Source organism: Anser anser (assembly GCF_964211835.1).
Source record: "Anser anser genome assembly, contig: SUPER_W_unloc_6, whole genome shotgun sequence".
In the NCBI taxonomy this organism is placed as follows: Eukaryota; Metazoa; Chordata; class Aves; order Anseriformes; family Anatidae; genus Anser; species Anser anser.
This window is the reverse complement of record NW_028154226.1, coordinates 319785-341220: the sequence shown is the minus strand read 5'-3', so window position 1 is coordinate 341220 and position 21436 is coordinate 319785. Positions and strand designations below refer to the sequence as shown.

The following is a 21436-nucleotide window of genomic DNA, read 5'->3' as shown; positions in this document are numbered from 1 at the left end:
TGAAGCAGACTTGATAGTCCAAACGCACCATATTTGTGATTCTTTGGGAGAAAGGAGAGTGCATATCCCCTTGTAGCTGTGTGCTTCTGTGGATTTCAGTCTAGTCTTTAGCAAATGTGCAGAGCCAGGACCTGTGCGGTGTCCCAAATGATTTATGTATGCACAAACCATTAAGGCAGACCTTCTTCCTTTTTCAATGCTACCTTTCTCCAGAACACAAGCTATGGAATGTCATCTAGTCATATGTGCAGTGGTTAAGAGGAAACAATATTTTTTTTATGAAAAATGTCCATTTAAAGATTTTGAGGTCATAATGAGTCCTCCAGCATCACAAGGCAGAGAATGGTCCCAGTACTAGTTCTCTGTTTGCTTTCTTCTTTGTCATCTGTAATAGATTTAGAATATTTTACCTTCGCTTTCTCTCTTACTTCTCATCCTTCCACATTCACTGAGCACATAACCAAACAAACCATGGCTGTGTAGGAAAGGACTGTCCGTGTTATTCCATTTGGTGTTTTCTAGTTTCCAGCCCTTTCATGATGCTTTGAGCATTACAGATTAGGTATTTTTGACACCCGCTTCTCATTGCTTACAGAGTAAAGTGCACATTCCCTTCCCCTTCAGTCTTTGGACAATCATTTTTGGTTCAGAGTATGAGGAGTAATGCAGAATGAGTACATTGTCCTCTTAGATTTATAGTCCAGGAGACAGGTCACAACTCTTAGCCACTCTAAAAATGATCTATACTTCAGGGCTCTGGGGGACAAATATGAAATATATATCCTAGTGTGTCTCAAATCAAACTGGGATGCAAATGCAGTGCAGACCCGAGCCAATCATTAAGCAATGGTGTTGCACCATGCCTCAGGGAGGGCAGGATCGGGAGGGACATCGTCTCTTGGAAACTGATTCAGCACCGACAGTGGGAATTGATGGTTCCAAGTCCCAGTGCCCCGGCTGGTCCTGTTGGGGACATCTCACCTCTCTCTGCTGGCTTTTATAAGAGCAGGGAGATGTGGTGCTCCTCCAGTGGTGTTACTCTCAGTGTTATTTCAGCGCCACAGAGCAGGACTGGGAGCTTGTCCATGCAAGGCACTATGCCACCCACCACCCTGCTGCCAGCTTGGACCTCCAGCTGAGCCTCCAAGTGAAGCCGCTTCGCAGCTTGACCTGGGAGTTTTCAGATCTGCTCAGTCAGCTGTGGCGAGGCACGCTTTGAACCACCAAACGTGGAGTTTGAGCTGTTCGGTTCAGAGGCAAAATGCAGCTTTCCTCCTCTTCCAGGAGCTGAAGGCAGGCTGTGGGAAGCCCTGCTGGGATCCTGTATTCAGGCTGCTGGGGAGAGCGAGCCCTGTGCCTCTCCATGCTGTGCCGGGGGGACCTTTCAGCACTGTGACCCGTCAGCAAGTCCTCTGAGGCCTGAAAGCACCAACAGGTATCAGACATAGGGTACTGAACATCTTCACCTCCTGCTGAAATCATTTGGCTCTTGCAAACCTGAGCCCCATCAGGACCAACCCTCACATGCCCCAGCCCCATATTTTGTGGGAGGACACTGATAACCTCTAGATTGGACCTATTCTTCCTCCTGGAAGCAGGGAAAACACAAGTTATACATGGAATTGGAGGAAACGAGGTGAAAAGTTTGAATTTGTTACTAGATACAGAGTGATTTTTGCTTACTTTTGTCAGGTGTCCTGAGACATGAGAAAGTATTACAAAGAGTCCTTTCCTTGCAGAAGTTGTGCTTATCCTGTGATCTGTATTTCTTTCCCCATCTCTCTAATGTTGCTCTTAACATCCTATTATCAAAGGGCTTCAAAAGAGACCAGCGGAGCTCAGCTCCCGTATTCCCTTGAATTTCAGTGAAAGGATTACATTTGGGTTTTTAGGAATTGCCAGAGAAGGTTTAAGGCAGAAAAAAATCACTGAGGATTTTTTTTCCAGCCTTCTAAGGTTTTTTTTCTGTACCCGTGGAGTGACATTTTCAGAAGTGCTCGGCATTGCTACTACAGAAGGAAACAGCAGAGCTCCCGTGTCGCCTGGCTGTGGGAGCAGGACACTACTGAATATCCTGCTCTTTTCTTCCTCTTCCCAAACCTAACCCTTGGGCAAGATTATCTAACAGATACTTCTTAACTTGCATCAACACCCTTCACCACAGCGATGACTGGGTATAAAGCTCCTAGTTACACCCTCCACTATTCCCAGCACCACACACAAACTTTTTCTTTTTTCCTCTCCTGTATCCTTTCACCCCAACTCCCCTGGCACCAGGCCATGTACACATTTGGAAAGAAAAACAGAGCAAAGAGCTGGCTAAAACCCATGCTGTAAGAAAAGGAGACAGGAAGGGGCTTGAACAGGGGCCCCTAAGTGATGCTGATGTCACCAGGATGCTCTTGTGGTTCAGTTCTGACTGTTCTCCTTTGCTTCATCTTCTCTTTGTCTTCTCTTCCCACTGATCCCTTTCTCAGATAACCCCAGTGTTAAACTAGGCTGAATGGGACCAAGACATCAGGGAATAGTGTAAGATTTACAGCTATCGTGGTGTTCATCCTACTTACATGCTGCATCTCAGCCCTTCCTCATGCCTACTCCAGCCTTTCAAAGTCCGCGCTGTAAGATGCTCTGCAAATCTTTATTGCACCTTGCTCAAAAGGACGTTTCAGTGCCTTTAGGCAGCTGTGTAATAAGAAAAGCATTAGTAAAAATTATGTTCTTACTGTTTTCTTGTGGGTTGCTTTGCAGATTATGTACTGAAAATCATTCACTGACAACTGCAAAACCTTTGCAGTTCACCAGGGCTTTCCCAGTCCTCAGCACCGGACATCCTTCTGGGACATATCTAGAGCTGGAGTGAGCTGGTGTGCCCACTCTATGGAAATATCTGTGGCCTGTGGCCTGATGTAATACTAATTTTGAGATGTTCCAGATGCCCCTTAATGGTTAGAGCACCCTTAATGTTCTGCAGCTGCTCTGTTTTGGAATAGCTCTTGTTGCTGAATTTCTTCATGAATAAAAGCAAGGGCACTTGTCTGATGCACAGGGAGAAACCAAATATTGTGAGTGAAAGCATGAAAAGGAAGAGATTGTGAATCATGGTCCACTTCTACTTTTTTTCAGTATGTTTCAGTATGTTTTTTTCTTTCCTATGTGCCCAGTTGCTGTCTTTTTAAAGCTATCGATGCTAGCATTCATTCAGTGCTCGGAATTAAATAACCACAGCGACCCTCCCCACCAAAACTCTCTGCAGCATTGTGTTCCCACTTGGAGATGTGTGGGCTGTGGGTACACAGCCTTTGTGTTTGTTTGCCATCATTTCCACTTCCCACGTTTGACTTTCTCCAGAGAAAGCCTGGTGCCAGGATTTCTGCTGGCTGAATGAAGCAAGGGTGAAGTTCTGGCCTGATGGAAGTTGATGGCAAAGCTCCCAGAGCCGAGCAGGAGCGCGGGATGTGATTTGGAGTACGGGGAGGATGTGCACAAAGCGATCACACAGAGCAATGTAATTGCGGCCATTCAGTGGATGCTAAAGTTAGAGATCAACAGGCTAGCAGCTATAAATAGCAGAGATTTCTGCTGATTCCTATTTCTGTTATTTTAACTGCTATTGGAAATCAATGCCATTCCTGCCTTTCAGGATAGGTAAAAGCCCACTGCCTGCTCTCCTGGCACACAACTCGGGCATTTTGTTATCTTGGAATAAAAATGATCCTCCTAACTGAGCTCTTGTGTTGGCGTGCTTAATATTTTCCCCACGTCCGTGCAAAGCCTTTTAACATGTTAATGGATTTGTTTGCTTGTCAAGGAAAATTTTGCCCCCTGCAATGACAGCTTCAAACTCGCACTGCAAAAGGGCAGGGAGGCAGGAGCTCTGTGGCCAGGCACAACACGCGGCTCTCGACAGCCAGGGCTCCAGGCTCGAGTCGGGTGCTGTGCCACTCTGATCCACGGTGCTGGTTTAATCATGTTAATGCGCTGTCTAATTATGGTAAACACTGCATATTATTCAAATTAAAAATGTATATTGCCATTCACATAGGCTGCGGATGTTTTGATGCATTAGTGTTTTCTAAGCTGAATGCCCTCTGGTAGGCACCAGGGGCTGTGTATCACTCTGTTAGCTAAAATGGGAGATGAGTGATCACAGGCAGTGGCCATCTGACTTGGAAAGTGTTTAACTTGGCACACTGGTGGGAGACAATTCCCGCTTTCCCCAAAATTGTCCTTGCCTGGGGGCACCTCCAGAGGTGGATGCCCAGCCCTTAGGTGGGCTTCCCTAGAAGCAAGGGGCTGCTGCTGTAGCTGAAAGCAACCCAGCCCCTCTTATAGTGCTGGCGGACCTGCAATTATATATCAAGGATGCCTAATTAGACACAGAAGTTTCAGAGATGAGCCCAAGCTGGAAAGCATTTCCCTAAATCGAGATCTGTGTTTCCATTTTGTGGGGGATTGTTGGGATCGTATCCTGATATGCTGGATCCAATGACAGCATCAATAAACTAACTTGTAATTTTGTGATCTTGTCAATGATAAGAAAGGAAATGAACGCGATATATAATAATCATAGTAATACTGTCATATTGCCTCTCTGTGCTATCAGATATATAGTGTGTCTTCTCTTGTAGGAGTAGGATCATGTTCAAACAATTCCATATGACTATATACAGTAAAAAGATTTGCTTGGATATTTCAGCACATGCAACATTTCTATACCGTAGCTGTGGGTTACAGAGGAAACTACTGGGTGGTGTGAAATCATAATAGTACTTTACAGAGTTTAACAAGTGGACAGTCCAGGAAAGGCCAAACAGCAGACAGCATATCAGTAAACAGCTGGATTTCGCTGGCAGATGGGGTTTTGTGTGTTTGGAAATGGGTGACTTGCATGCACTTGGCTCCACAGTTATGTAATTGGGCCCATAAAATCCTCTCTTTTTCATTTTATTGGGCATTTATAGTTTCCTTTGAGGAGGTTTCTTTTTTTTTTCTCTCTTTTTTTTTTCCCCTCTGGGATGGAAGAGTAGATGCTTATACTTATATTTAGTGCGCTCTATTATCCCTTTGATTGCCTCCCCATGCTTCGTTCACTATGGTTCGAGCTGGAAAATTACAGGGGAAAGGACTTCAGTGTCTTGGGATTTAATTCTTTTAGGGAACAGAAGGAGTTCCTTGAGACAAATTATACTACATTTCAACTGTCCCAGGTCATTTGTTTGTTTGTTTTTCCCCATTTGATTTGTTTCAGCTTCTGGGAATGGTTCCCAGTCACCATCCTCTCATAGAGCTGGGCTAGGCAGGAGGAGCTGGAGAAAGGATTTCCAGACATCCTAATGAATTCTGAATTTTAGCTCAGCAATTATCCTCTTCTGGTTTTGAAATGGTTTGGAACTGAGTATTTTGTATAGGTGAAAAGGAGGAAATGGTTGGTCTCTGGGGAAATGCAGATCATAAGCATACGTAGGTGGTGATACATAAAATGTCTGTAGGTGCTGGTTTGTGTACAAAGAGCTTCAGGAAGAGAGGAAGGAGAAAGCTCTCTGGTTTTACATGATCATTTGTCATAGATAATCAAGGTCAGAGCAGATAGCTCACAAGTAGCTTGTTGGCTGCTGTGTTTATATCCTGCTTGAATTTTAAAGATACTGAATGCATTGATAAATCAATTATTTGGTCATACTTTACAAATCTGTTTCAATGCCTAGATCGCTCACTGATAGCAGTTCTGCTAATCCGGCTGAATCCGTGCTGGATGCTTTGAAGTAATTATATCAAGTATTCTTACATTAGGATGTCTTAAGAAGTGATGTGGAAAAAGGGCTCAGAAGAGAGAAGAAACTTAGGATTAAGTGGCACGAGTGTTGTACCGGGTAATACTTCTGAGACAAGAAGAAGACAAAAGCTGCTGCCCAAGCAAATAAATGAAGCTCACGCTTAAGACAGACTTTGTGCAGAGCAGAGAGAATCAAGTTGCTGGAGTTGTACCTTGAGTGCTTCTTGAGATGCATGAGATACAGTACCACAGAGGTTATATCATAAAGGAAGGGCATCAGATCATCTGCTCCAGGCTGGGCTGTATGAGGCTGCTCCCTTTGCTGCAGTTCCCTGGGGAAGGGAAAGCAATCCTGCTTGCTGTTTCATGCACCTTGTTGGAGCCCTGCTCCCCTGAATTGCATCCAGATCCCCAGCACTTTGGAAACAACATGACTTCAGAGATATTTTTAGCCCCCTAGCTGGAAAAGGGCATCTGAAGCGCACAGATGCTCTCCCTGATGCCCTGGCAAAAGCTCTGCACGCGAAGTGCTTTGTGCTCGCTGGAGGAGAAGTTCCCGCTGCTGCCAGTGGAAGGGGGCTCTCGCTGACCCTCCTTGCACCTCAAAATACCCTTTTATATTTGGGAAACAGGACTGTGGGATTGTGGGAGCCCTTTTGCTCCCCTTCTTGACAAATAATGACTAACCAGCCACCAAAGGGAGCCGGGGGGCGCTGGCAGGGCATCCCTCTCCATCACCATGACGTTTGGCCACTTCTGTCTCCCTCAGCCCCTTCCCAGCCCTCCTTTTCCTCCATCCTGCACCCGCGGTCAGTTCGTGCTGTGTGGTTGGGGTTCTCCAGAGCTGTGCTCAGCTTTCTTCTGCCCAGGGACTTCTGGCCATTATGAGGGCAGACAAGAAGCAGTGCCCGTGCTGTGGGGCAGTGGGGAGCAGCTCTTTGTTCTCCAAAGACCCGGCCAAGGAGGCCAGGCTGTAAATTTCACCCATCTCCTTATAGCAAGGGTCTGGACGCTCAGTCACACTTGAGTGCCTGGTGGAGTGCCAAGGTCCTGTTTGATAATGTAATACTTATTGCAATAGATTTGGCTAAGAGATATTCATTACCGTGTAAACAGGACTTGAAGGAGGCAGGTCCCCCCCTTACCCCCACTGCTGTCTCGAGGTACTAGGTGGCTTAAGTCACCTGGGGACCAGCACTGCAGGAGGCACCTGGACACCAGCACAGACCCCAAAATGCCAAGTGCCTTTGGTTGCCACCAAGTTTTCGAGAAGTAGGGGTGTAGGCACTGCACCTGCAGGGACAACCGTTGTGCTGCAAAAATGCCTTTGGGGGAAGAAAAAGGGAGAAGTAGGACCAAACAGGAGGTGGGAAATGGGGCAGCCACCCATGGCAGCTATGCCTGGCTTCTTCCACCAGGCTGTTCAGGGTTGTGTCCTGCTCTGGAAGGAAGCAAACTCCTTAAAATGGAGACACTGAGGGGTGTGGATGGTATGACGGGTATGCACAATACCCAGGCCTGTGGGCATGAAAACTAGGGGAAAAATATGCCTGTAAAGATGAACCTGAAATGCCAATCAAACAGGAGGAACAGGGAGTGCAGGTAAATCCACGTATCCTGCTTTGGCCTTGACCCAAAACCAAATGTTATATCCAAACCCCTCACTCTTATGGTATGGTGGTGGATAAAAAACAGAAATGCGACATTTATGGCCATAAAAACTGTTTGGTAGCACCCTATGGTGCTTGAGGAGCAGAAGGACAGCAGCCCTGGAGATAGGCAGTAGGTGAGGATGTCAGTGCCACCTTGCTCTGGTTGGGTTTCTGCAGCACCCACTGGTCCCTCAGAAAGAAAGAAAGAAAAAAAAAAAAGAAAAGCAGGAAATGAATCACTTGCAATTACTTGCATGGATGGCAAAAAAAAAAAAAAAGAGAAATTCACTGCAGAGAATTAATGGGGAGAAAAAGAAGTGATCAAAGAGCAGCGAGGCATATATGGGATATATGGGGAGAGGATAAACAAGTCTGGCAAAGCCAATGTGGACAGAGAGTGGGGTGATGGAGTGGGAGGGATGCACATTACCTCCCAGTGCATCTCTGCCTCCATCTCTGATGGGGCAGACAGGACCTGCTGCAGCTGTGGGTTCCCTGTGAGTGGTGAGGGGACTCTGCAGAGTCCCTGGAGCAAGAGATGGAGGGGGACAGGCACCCCGTTTTCCTCCCATCTGGACGGGACACCACATCCAAGGCTTTGCCGCGTGCGCATGGGCAGCCCACACCGAGAGCAACGCCTCTTAGTGCAGAAAAAGCATCAGCACAAGAACCCCTCCAGACAATGCCTCGGTCTCTGGGAATAATATATGGTGTTTTTACAACCTCTCGGAGGCCTGTTCCTGGGTAGATGGTGAAAGGCAATACCTCAGGACCACTGGGTTACAGGAGGTTGTAAAATTGCTCCTCCCCATATACATATATTTTTGACAATGCTTTGCTTTCACCGAGGAGTGTTTCCTCTTTTTTTTTTTTATTGCTGTTGCAATCAGTCTGTCTTTTTTTTTCCCCCTCCCCATCCTCCCCTTTTCACTTTGACCTACCAAACTGTAAGTCTTATTTCGAGCTGATGGGGACGCATTAAAGGACTGGCTGGGCCTCCAATTTAAGGGAATTGATGATCTTTGGGGCTTCCTCTCTTGTGGGTCAAATGATAATGTTGCCCTTCAGGTTAAATTCATATGTTACATGGGGAAAACCAGGAGCTTTCGCTGAACTCGGGGCCAGTGGGACACAGACCAACTTTGGTCATAAACAGTTATTTAGAAGCTGGTTTGGAAGAGGATGATGCAGGGATGCATAATCTTTCATCTGTCTCTTTTTATCACATTTTTTCTTCTAACTTTCTGTGCCGTCCTTCAGGCAGACGTTTTCTGTTTGCCTTCTGAGAACTTTTAGATGAAAATCAGGGTCCTAAAATAGATGTAGATATAGATATATATAGGTATTGATAAATACAGAAGTTGTTGTAGATATAGATACGGATATAAATAAAGATATAGCTGTGGATATTCATATTCATTTTAGTGTATCTCATACCATGCATGCAACCAGAAGCCAAAGGCATGAAGTTTAAGAGGCTTGGAATCTCATCTCTTGGCATAGCAGAGCAAGGCCTACAGATGATGCCATGCTACTAATTATTAAGATTTTCTGCCTTCCATGTTTGTTATAGTTCCCTTTCTGCCTCATCATGCTCTTGTCATGTTAACCCACCTTCCAACACACTACTATCTTGGCTTTCCTTTGCTTCACAGCTCTGCTGCCACATATCAATGACCAATTATGTTTTGTTCAAAAGTATCTCAAGCAACTCAATAAATGGGAAGAAATGCCTATACCTCCCACTGCCCCCTCTTTTTTCTGTTTTGCATTCTCTGTGGAATCATAAACAAATCATTGGTAATGGCCATTTATTACTCCCTGCACCCATGACAAATGAGACTGACATTATGGCTCCTTAGCCACTAGTGGTTGCAAAATGGTTTAAAACCTACTGGGTCCATTCACAGCAAAGCTTGAAGTCATTTTTATGGGCATAGATTTTGATAAATACATCCTTACATCCTGTTCCCCCCCCTTTTTTTTTTTCCTGGGGGTGATTCCGATGATTCCAACAAGTTAAAAAATCAGAAATTTTGGCTCCTAAACACAAAGAAAGATTGTACGTATGACTGGAGCACAAGGAGAGGAAGGAGAACTGACCCCAGGGTGTTTACAGTCACTTCTCCACCTTCATTCACCAGTGGCTCAAAGAAGCCCTTACACATATACACCATTGACAGAGCGTGGTACTCAGGTTTGCTCTTGGGATACCGAAATAAGAAAGCTGCATCCTCAAAGAACAGCACTTAATCACAGGGGTGATGCCCCTCACCTTTGGCACAATTGGAGGCTAATGAAGCCCTATACATTTTTGAAACTCTGCCAGCTGTCCCTGCAGAGCATCCCCTAGCATGGTGGCTGCAGGCTCGGGCAGCTCCTCCTGCCCCATGTGTGTGGAGCAGAGCAATGGCAACGGGATTTGGGTGACCATGACAGTCCTAACGGGATGGGGTGTGTTGTGCAGGAGAGATGGCATCAGCCAGGGGACAGAGGGCTGATCTCAAGTGATACTTCGGGTGAATTTGCATCTGAACCTAAGTCAAGGATGAGGACTGATCTGCATGCTTGGTTAAAAAGCAGACACCTCTCCCAGACCTGTGCACAAGGCTCAGGCCACGTCTCTGTCATCCAAGAAAACACTGAATTGGCTGGGTTTTATTGCAGGGGTAGCCAGGCTCAGTCCCTGAAACAGTGCCTGTCTGCAGGAGAACAAGAGAACTTTGACAGATACCACGGATTGGGGATGCTCCCCCTCTCCCAGCACAACACGTGGAGTCACCATTCAGCAGTCACCCACTCAGGGATGAATTCCTCTCCTTGGCATGCTCTTACCTCGTGTTTTGTGGTATGAAATCAACAAGTGCCATATAACAAATGCAGAGGGGAAAAAAGATCAAGTGATTGTCAGTTGATGCCATGCTGCGTTTTGAGACGGGACACAAGCAGTTCTGCATCTTGGATATTTTCAGGAACTTGAAGATAATGTCCTCACCAAGGCTAGCCTCAGGCTCCTGAGTGATCTTTGGGGAACTCAGAAATCAGGGGCCTACTGTTTTCTCTCAAAACAGTTGAGTTTGCTAGTCGTTGCATGGTCGGGCTTCAGGTACCAATGAATTACTTGTGAAGGTCATGTTGGATTTGTGGGACAACATCAGCACTTACCTCCAAGGGAAGCAAGCCTTCTGTTGGGAAATTTATTTGAAAAATGGTTTATTATTGCTATTATTTTCCTGGGATGTGTCATTTGGTGATGCCGGGTGTGTGCCGGGCTGGTGGCCTGGGTGTTAGTGTTGGATATTTCACCTCTGGTAATTACCAGCTTTGCATTAGGAGACCTTGAGTATGGACGCATCTGACAAGGAAATACATCTGAAATCTCCCAGTAGCACTTGATAGTTGTTTCAAATAAATAAATGAGGACTTATCTCCCCCGGACCCTGATGAGGTAGTCAGCAGCTTGCAGCAGATAGATTGATACTTACCCAGAAACGTCAAGTGTCCTCCAGGCCCAGGAGAGGGAGATCACTTACTGCAGGGCCCCTGAGAGTTTAAAGAGCTAAGAAGGAATAAATATTCAACACAGAGTTTTCCAAGGTAGTATTGACATGATGGTCTTTTGCCTCAATTTAAAAATAAATAAATAAATAAATAAAATCATTTTGCAGATTATTCTGTTTTGTTTTCATCTTATTAAGGTTTAAATGTAACTTCTTTTAAATGCCAGTGACTTGTTTATGTTACTTTGAGTTATCATGTCATGGAAACTTCCCTTTCATTTTCAGGCAGAGCCTCAAAACTCAGTATCTTGATTAATAAAATATGAAGTGTTTATGCTATCTGTTTTTCCTGTTTTGAAAGAACAATTTTCTGTTCCTGAGAAGACAGGTAGCATTGCTGAGAGGAGGAGATTTTTTTTCCTCCCTGTGCTGGCCTAGGGGATAAGATGCGTGGACCGAAATCTCAGCCCTGCCAGAGACTTTCTGGGTGGTGCTGGCTGGATTCAAATGGCATGGCCTTGCGTATCCCCAAGTCATGTCACATCTGAGACAGTCACTCCAGGTCTTTCCTAGACAGCTCTCTGGAGATGGTGCTTTGGTGGCTATAGATGGAGCCTGGGACCAGCAGACATTTGGATGTCTAAGTTTGATAACATTAATCCTTGTCTTCAAAAGTTGGTTCTTCTCCAAACTCCTCTTAAATGGGGGTAACAGCCCTTCCTTTTCACCTTTTCACCCAGTCTTCTCTAACTTCCTCAGGGCTTCTCCATCTCATCATATTGTTTGGTTTGGACCTGTCCTAATCAAGGGCTTTTGCTAGCCGATCCCTCCCCCCCCCCTTCAACCCTTTGCAGACTCCCCTGCCCTTCCCTCCCCTTCCCTTTTATTTATTTAAGTTGTGAAAAGAACCAAAGGGGGTCCCCAGCATCCCACTGTCTAGGAGAGCTGCTTTCCCTACGGGGCTGCAGATGCTGTGCAGAAAGGACTCAAGAAGGCAGTGGCGAGGTGAGGCGAGCGTTATCTCAACACTCAGAGTGTTAAACTTTTAAACTGAGTTTAACGCTCAGAGTGTTAAAAGAGAAGAGGGAGCAAGAAAAAGAGGGAGAGCGAAGGCGGAGAGCGGAGGGGGGGCAGAGAGCCTGAGCTGAATCGGAGGAATTTCCTCCCCCCTGTTGCCGGAGGGAGGTTTTTTGGACATCTGCCCAGACACATGCTGAGTTAAAGAAGCGGGATAAATTCTGGAAGAATGAATGGGGCGAGAGGAGGGGTCTGGAGGACGGAGGGGAGCGTGGGCTATGGGGGGCCATTGCAGCCAGGCAGACAAAGGAGGTCTGTGGGGGGAGACCTTAACGGCACCGTGTGTGTGTGTGTGTGTGCTTGTCTTTTTGCTTCTTTCTCCTGCCATACATTTCAACCACTGGCTCCTTATCGCATAGCAGCGAGGCCTCTCCGTTGGGCTGCGCCAGGCAGCTTGTCATCTCCTGAATCTTCCTCTGTATTGCCCCGAAGAGGCAGGTACCCGAGCGGATGGAAGTTGTAACCAGGCAGGGTGCATCAGGGCTGGTAAACACGTTTTGAACAGCGAGGGCGAGACAATTGTTTGAGCAAAACTCATTGTGGGCTCTTTCCATCTCACGTCTCCAGGCAAGGTTGCGTGACCCTCTGAAAGATTCATTGAGGCAGGCAATTTCTGAGCATGATTCAGAGTGTATATGGGCAAAATTGTGTGGTCAGCTTGAATAACCCAGACAAAAGGTCAGATAAACTGCTCTGTCTGCAACAGACCTGGGATGTACAGGTCACTCTCTGGATGGCTTGTTCCTGCGGCTTCTCAGCCCCCGTGGTTTCAGGATGTCAGTCCCTCGGCTCTTTCAGTTAGGCTCCTCATCCAATTGATCCCTATCCCTGCTGGAATACAGATGTGGGCTAGGACTCATTCAGACGACAAGGCCACCAGCAAAATTGGGCCAGCAGCAAGCCTTGTTCAGAAGAGAGAAGCAGCAGCTGGATACGGGTAGCAGTAACCCCTTCCTCACGCTCCCTTCAGCCAAAGAAGTTTGATTCATCCTCTCAGTCTCTGCTGGCCTTAAGAGCTATGCATCTGTGAATTACTCTGAATTTGCTAAAGGGCCTGTGTAGCATCTTATGCACCTCAGGTAAATCTCCACAAGGTGCCTCTGTGAATGTCTTTCCCAAACCCAGTGGCTCTGGTTATGAGTTCAGTTTCTTGAAGCTTACCTGAAAGTGAATCACACTTGAAGCAGGTTCTTGCAGCGTTTCTATGGATGAACTTTCCTCCTTTCACGTAATAGCAAGGACATCCATTTATGCCAGTACAATACACAGATTTCTTAAATGATACGTCTTTGGCAAATGTGCTGACTGATTAACTCACTGAAAGTCCACATTATCTGGAGGCTGATTCTGGCTAGATCCAAAACTGAAGTTTAATCAGCTGTGATGGCTCCACTCAGTGTTTAATCACCTCACTCTTCATCACATTGTCTTTTGGTCCAAAAAATGCCTCAGTCGTCTGCTACCAAAGTTTCCCTGCAAGTTTCAAGTTGTCTTTTTTAAAGGCAGTGGCTACTACAAGCCTGCTTAAAGTTAGAAATTTTCTCCTGAGATTTTAGTGAGAAGAAGACCCAAAAGTATGTTTGGTCCATTTGTTGTAATCGTTGTCATCGTCACTCACTCACAGTAACTAAAAATATTTTTTGTTGCTACAAAGCATAGTTAAATCAGTCTGCTGGAAATGGAGGGTATCCTTCCTCCCATCTCAAGAAACAAATAAACAGAGGTATACCCAGAGCAGTTTAAAATATAACATTTTGATTGCATGGAACAAACACTGGTTTAATTCTTTCCTGAGTAAGTTGCTCTAACCCCTAAACTAAGCTGGAAGGAGCTAATCTTGAAAAGGAAAGGTGAACAAAGCGGGTTCAAGTCTGTAATAATCATTATCATTATTTTGCATTGGGATGCAGTGGCCTAAAAAGAAGTAGTGGAAGACAATAGTTGTTTTGACTGCATCTAACCTCTGCTGAGGCTTGCACAGGTGTACTGATTCAGTTGTTTCATTCATCTTCAGCATAACAACCCTTGTTTGGTAACAAAAGATTCAATTAGGCGTTCAAATCAGTTCATGTTTTGCACCACTGAAATGCAGTTGAGCTTCAAAATAAAAAATCCAAACTTTAAAAACAAATCACCAGTTATGGTGCTAATGGGAATCTTTATCAGGAGAAGCACATTGGATGTGCAGATCCAGATAAGCCAGACATTGGCCAGATGTTGGTGGATAATATTTAAGAAGGCCAAAAGTATGTCTTTTAAGTGTTGTAAACTGGAATAGCTGTAGGAAATGCTGCTTCTGTTCCTAGCAAACTGGGACAGTTATGGCCAATCGAGTCCAAGAGCTGGACTAGAAAACCTGGGAGACCTGTGAGTCAAAGGAACAGGTAAAAGACTTAAGAGGATGAAGGCTGAGGCTCTGAAAAGTTCCAACTCAAACTGTTCCCCCAAGGCAAATCTGTCCTCCATTTCTCCTAACCATCATCACAAGGGAGCTTTTAGGACCGTTAGCTTCACTTCCATAGAGGTTATGAAGATTGTTCTATCAGGTTTTTCCAGTTTTATTATTTTTGTGGGTAAAATCATGATTCTGCGACTATGAAAATCAGGTTGGTGGGGGACAATTTGTATTAGAACACAGGGATATGCACATCAGGGTTATTAACGGAGCATCCCTCCTTGGTGCTGTGCTTGTCAGTCTGTGTAAAAGGGAGACTCAGACTCTGGTTCCCCCTGCTGCCTCACTCCCAATGAACAAGATTTTAAAATTTGGGTTTGCTTCTATTTTGAATGGACATGAGAAAAGACCTGCTCCCTTGATATTGGAGCTATTGAAGTGGGAAGTTGGTAAGCACCTTGCTGTTGCTTGCCCAGCTGTGCTGTGCCACCTGCTATGGACCTGGAAGAGGATTTCAGCCTCCAGGCTTTCTGGCTACGTCCCTTTTGTACAGCCCTGGCTTTATATTTTTCTCAATATTATAAATATAAGTGGGAAGAATGAGGAGAGCATTCGGAAAAGGCACCTTATCTTTAAAAATTCACTTCTTTTAGCCATCTGATGTCAAACTTTTAAAGCACACAGTAGTGTTTTTCACAGGTACTGCTTGGAGGGCTGGTCTATATAGACCAGTACACATTTTGTGCCAGGGCAGCACTCCCCGCTTTTATCAATGTAGTATAACTACAGTAAGTCATGTAATATCTGGCTTGTGCACAGTTCTGCTAATTAGGATGCCTGTAAAGATATTTTTTCCCATTCTCACATAACTGCACTCTAGAAGCCTGTTTACCCTGCTATAATTCTATCCATGTAGTAAGAGCAGTGCAGCTTCTGCATGGTGACTAATTCTTATCTACATAAGTTTAAGACAAAGACAACTGGTTAGTGTCCCGAGGCCATGCTAGCTTGCCCAGTGTGTTGTTTGTATGGTGCCAGGGTGGTCAGTGAGTCAAGCCACTAAGTACATTATTGTGTGTGTGGAAGGGAGTAGAGACCCAGATTGCATCTGTCTAAGGTTTATGAATTCATCTACAGCTCTATGCAATGCCTATGTGGGATTGAGTGGCCCCTAGCACTGAAATTTGGTCACCCCATCAGAGCATTGACCAAACGTACCTCCTCTGTTGGAGGTGGAGGATACCGGTCCTTGACCAGAGGTGAGTGTTTCCAAACCAGAATGGAGCTATAATTATAAAGGAGGGCATATGATCAATTTTCTTTCCACATATTCAGATGGGATGCTTTTGTTTCGCAAAGTTGGTATTCAGCTCTATCTAAATAAATATGTTGGCCCATTCCCAGAAGGAAGGGATCAAATTTTATACGCATCGCTGCTAGCTCTTTTCCCGATGATGACTGGCTCAAGAGCTGAGCCCTAACCCCATGTTTACTAGCTACTACTGATACTTAGCTTAGGTATTGAGCGTAAAGAGTGGGCCAGCTTATTTAAGCAGCCAGGAGGCTGACCTGCCTGCACAGAGACTGGGGCTGACAGTGTCCTTTGTCAAGCTTCTATTACAACAGTGCTGGCAAAGCCACCATTGTGTTTGGCGCTTGTTGGTTTCTGGTTTGCTCAGCTGTGCTGCACACTGAAATGAAAAACATCTGGTTGACTCACACACTCTGTTTAGACTGGTTACACAAAAGCATGATGTTATGCAACCCAGACCTGCTATCCCATTTCTCCCTCTTCTGAAGCATTTCATATTTTGCTTTTAATCACATCGGACAGATGGCTGGATGTCTTCCAGGTGCTATTGCTCAGATGGTGAGCCTTGTGCTTGACCTGTCAGCACAGGTCAGCCTGCCACCACCTCATTGTGTTGCAAGAACGCCTTGTGTCTTTTTTTCCCTCTGTACCCATGAAGCTGAGCAGTGCTAACTTGTGCCAGGAGACCAGCTGTGGAAGATAGTGAAGTTCCTTTCTGAAACACAGTGAGCTAGTTCAGGCAGTGTGTTTAGCTCACACACTTCTTGGGCTTTTCCCGTTTGACTGCAGGCTTCCCAGCAGGCAGGACACAGCTGATAACCCCTGTCCCCCAGCTTCAGAGCAGCCTGTCTTTCCCTCGACGCCTGTGTGAGACGATCCACCTGGGGGAAACATTGCGGCAGAAGGAGTTCAGCACAGGATTTCTGGCTGCTTTACTCCTATCCTCCTCTTTGGTGTGCTTTTGGTAAATCGCACAGGTGTGCATCTTCATTGGGCTGTCTTTTCAGCTCTGAAGTGAGCAGGTTTTTCTGAGCAGGATGATTGTGAACAGCTCAACAGTGGAAAATGCCAGCGCTGGCCACTTGCTTCCCACCAGGCTCATGGATGTTGAAAATCAAGTTTAGTAGCTCAAGCTCTCTAAGTTCAGCTTTTAATTAAAATACATAATTTAATGTTAGAGACCTCATTCTCCAAGAAGGGTACCATTATAAATGCCCACATCCGACCTGGACTGCTGAAATTGGCATATTGCCTCTATTACATTAAAGATAGCAAAACCAAACTGACTTATCATTGTAATGCCAAGCAGACACTGTCTTCATCCCAGATATAAAAAAATGAAACAATGCTCATTGGATTTGACTTATTTTGTATGTAATCTGATGCAACAGCATAGCGTGACTGTAGGAAGGGCTGTTGAATGCAAGCCTACACACTCATGTCAAATTGTGCAAGGCTGTCCGCAGGGAGCCAACTGGGAACTGTGCACGATGGACTGGCGTAAACTCCTCCTCTGGATGCTCCTACAAATTACTGCCACTGCCTACATGGATTACGTGGTATCTGATCAGGATTCCTCCTCTTTTACGTATGTATGTGTGTGTTTCTGTGTTTGTGTCTGCACATGTGCACGTATAAAGAGCACTTAATATATAGAAGAGAGGTTAATGAAGAAAACTAATTAGTGCTTGTTTTCTCAGGAGCTCATGCTGATTTTCTCTACTGCTCAGTTCATGCCCCCTTTATAAGGATTTCCTTTTATCCTGTGGTAGACTTTGCTACAGTCCTGAGCTTCACCAGCTGAGATGGAGGAATGGCTCCTCTAATTTGCTTAGAAGTAGTCCAGTCTTTGGAGTCTGGATCGCTCTGGTTCATATCTTAATAACTTTCATGCCTTCACATGGATCTTTTAAAATGTACCCCTGGATCGTCCTCCCATGGCTAGCAGCTTCCATGATGCACTTGGATAGACAGAGAAAACCTCCCAACCCAAGCCTCAAGGACTTCTTTGGTCCAGGAGAGGAACCTGGGGTTAGCTCTGAGGTGCATGCACACACACGGGCACACACCGCTTGATTCACTATTTCTCATGCCTCCCTTTCACCTATTAATGTCCTTTGAAGGATCATCTTACCTTGCCAGTGGAAATATATGAGCTTGCTCTGTGATATACTGTAACTGTAACAGCAGATCATACAATTTTCCCCCAAAGGCTTGTTGCAGACTATGTCGAGTCATTTGTATTTATGACAGCTTGGGGGTAATTTAGTGCAACCTCACTTTGATAAAAGCCATTTAGAGCTCATAAATATGGGTGACACACTGCCTTCTTGGCTCAGATTTTAAACGGAGAGATGCATTTGCAATACCATTGAGCTTTTGTTGTTTGGGGGTAAGAAAGGTAAGAAGTGGAAGCAAACAGGAAATGGAAGGAGGGCGGGAAACACAAAAGGGTGATGAAGAAATGAAGGATGCTGCCATGTTTAGAGCCTCTCCAGCTTGAAACGTGCCCTCCTCTCTGCATCTCGTGGGCATCTCCTTGGGACAACCTCCACTGGCAGGAGAGGGCTCTGTGCAGAGAAACCTCCCTGAGGCCATGAGAAGACACACAGTAGTGGAAAGCTCCATCTGCTCTACAAGGCATTTATCTCCTCTTTTCAAAGTGTGATTAAATCATACCCACATTGCAATACGTTATCGATATTGCTGGCTTGGGAAACTTCCCCAGCCTCCCCCAGCACCCCAGCTCCTGCCTGTGAGGGGCAATAATTTTTTGGAGATGTCTTCATGGCCTTTCTCATTGATACTGGGGGAGAGGGCAACGGCTCGCCAGTGACCCCAGCCAGCCTCCAGCTAAGAGCAGCACAGCATCATCCTTAAACTCTTGACCACAATCTCCCAGCTCTGCCGTGCAGTCCTTAGACAATGTACACGCTTTCCACTTGCAGCAGTTTTTTTTTGCCAGAATTCATTTATTTTGCTCTTGATGGAAGCAAGTAGGAAGATTGTTCTTGGAAAATTATAATTTTTTCATAATTTGTAATGCCTAAAGGAACCTGAGCATCGCAGCCCACTGAATTTCACAGGGAGATGAATGTCTTCGTTTTAACTATGAAACAAATGAAGAAGTTCAAATGAAGAAGTGTTGTTCGTGTTTGTAGTCACTGGGAGAGTCAGGACATGAGCCCAGGTGGGTGTCTGACCATCAATCCACTTCCTTCTCTTAAGCAACCAGTGTTGATCCATATGAATGGCTGGGAACTGTGCTGGGGAATGTATCTAGCATGTTCAAGTCTTTAATGGCATAATTATTGATTGCAGGGAGATGAGGACTGGGATACTTAGTTTTGTGTTGGCAGCTATTCTGCTCATGGACTTGATGTTCAGGGGTATGGGCTATCAAATTAAACTAATCAAGCAAGGACTTAATAGCATCTGCCTGTAGCACCAATACAGATCTTTTTCAGAGTTTTACAAGTGCAAAAGCTTTTAGGTCGTGATTTAGAAGTTTGAATGTCACTTGTGAAAGTTACCTCCCAAATCTGTACAGCAAAGGCATTTTAGCATATACCTGTATGTTTGAAACAGTTAAAAGATTTAAGCTAATCACTTTTTAAGCACTTAATCTTTTTTGGAGTGTTCTTTATAAATTATCATGATTTTATTGAACATTATTATTAGTTTTGAGGTCAAACAGGATAAAGCTATCACAACATCGGGCAAAACAAATCTTGCCTGCCTTTCAAGACATTCCCGCGACGCGATGCTGGATACGCGTGGACAAATGCTGTACCCAACGATTAAATCTTACACTTCAAATAACCAGTTTACCAGTCTGACATTTTTTATTGATGTCCTCTGAGATGGACAGTGTTTATGCGTTGCACTGTTGGTTTGGTGCTCACAGCAGCAAACCCAACACTTTCTTTGTGACCCTTTCTACTGAAAATCGTTCATCTCCCGACCTGATCAGGCTTTGCACGTCCTTGCAGAGGCTTCAGAGGAGCACTGCGCACAGCAGAGGACCTCTGCCACCCAGGCACGGCCATGGAGAAGGGGCTGAGCTCAGAGAAAAGCTTTGAAGCCGCAGCCCCAGGTCTTCTCCATCAGCCTCAGCTGGTCCATGCCTGCACCCCTCTGTGCTGCCTTCGGGGCTCCCACCCAGTGCCTAGGCAAGCGAAGCCAAAGGAATTAAAAGGCAGAGTGCTTTTCATTAAGCAAATGAAAATAAACTCACAGTCCCTGCCCCGAAGACTGTACACTGTAATCAATGGCAGCATTAATGGGGAACTTCAGTGCACTCAGAGGAACAGTAAAACATGCCTGATGGGACCCCAAAGACAACCAGTAAACTACTTGGCTTCGGTTTCATTAGCCATTAGAGCAGGCTAATGGCACTTACCTTACCCCACCAGAGATTAGGTAGTCATCACTAGCACAGTACTCTGGATGAATATATAAAAAAAGGAGCATCCCAAAGGAGCATCCCATCCCTCCCATTCTTGTCTTCTGCTTGCAGCAGGTGAGGAGGTGGCCCAAGGCAGTGGGACAGCAGCAGCCCTGCCTTTCACGTGTTGCGTCCAGGTCTGGTTTGGATCCCAAGCAAGCACTGTTGGAGATGGCAGCCAAGATTTGGCGCTGCACAGAGAGCACTGCGCTGCTCAAAGCCCGCTCCGCAGCCTGTGCCACGGGACCCGTCTGCGGCTGGCACATGTGGGGCATGGAGCGGGTTGGACACCGCTGCGCAGGGAGGTTTGTGCAGCACCTCTCTGCACCATGCCTGGCTGGGGCTGCTGCCATTTATCTTTACATGCAGTTTTATTAAAATTAGGTCCTAGAGCAAACAGACTTTGCCACGTGGTTTTTTTTTCATTAAATGGGCTGATTTGGTCTCTTCTGACTCGAAAAGCCAATCAACAAGCCCTCTGAATCTTTGATCCATTTTTCTGCTTAGCTGTTCTCTAAAGGCTCAATTTCCTCTCCTGTCATGCTTTAGAGAGGGGGAAAATACACAGACTAGTCCCCAAGTTATAATACAATTATTTGGTGCAAGGGATTTTTTTTTTCCACTTGAATAAATTAGTTATTAATTAAAGCTTTTTGATGTAGTGCGAAAGGAGTTATATTTGATACCAACAGCTGTATGCTGTTTGATTTATAGTCCTTTGGGATGTTGTTGGTTACAGCGATCCGTTCCTCCCCCTTCCCCCACAAAACACACACACAATTCAAAGACCATTAAGCTCGTACTGTGTTTTCAATTAGAAGGAGAATCTTTTGTTGTTGTTGTTGTTTTCACTTTTCCATCTCTTGCTTTAAAGTTGCAGTGGGAACAGAGGAACAGCATTCCCCTACCGTGGAGGCTTCCCCAAGGGTGAAGTCCAGCAGCAGTGCAGACATCGGCGACACCGCTGGGGTAAAGGCTCTGCTGGGGGCTGGTCCTAAATGTGCTTCCTTGGCTTAGCACGGTGCTTCTGGAGCAATAGGCATTCCCAGAGGATTTTCTCCAGTCTCCAGTTGAAGCAGGCTAAGCTGCTGCTGTGAGAACTGAGCCTAATTTCCAGGTAACACATAAAGTATTTGGAAGCTGCATGATGGGTTTGGGTTGAAGTATCACCATGATCTTCAACCTGGGCAGGACTGGAGACTCGGGCAGGGAAGAGGATGAGATAAAGGACCTTCAGTTCAATATCTAGTTGGAATTATAGAGAACACAACAGAAAA

General features: G+C 45.5%; 1 protein-coding gene across 19 annotated transcripts in view; it reads left to right on the top strand.

Annotated features, from left to right (window-relative positions):
• LOC310888937 (SET-binding protein-like) overlaps positions 1–21436 on the top strand; it is a 310630-nt gene that overhangs the window by 82920 nt on the left and 206274 nt on the right. The window contains exon 1 of one of the 19 annotated variants that reach the window (XM_083852585.1): positions 1285–21276. The exons of the other annotated variants lie outside the window; for them this stretch is intronic. The gene's annotated coding sequence lies outside the window, so the exon portion shown is untranslated. Of the gene's footprint in view, positions 1–1284; positions 21277–21436 lie in introns of those variants that run through there. 19 annotated transcript variants of the gene reach the window in all.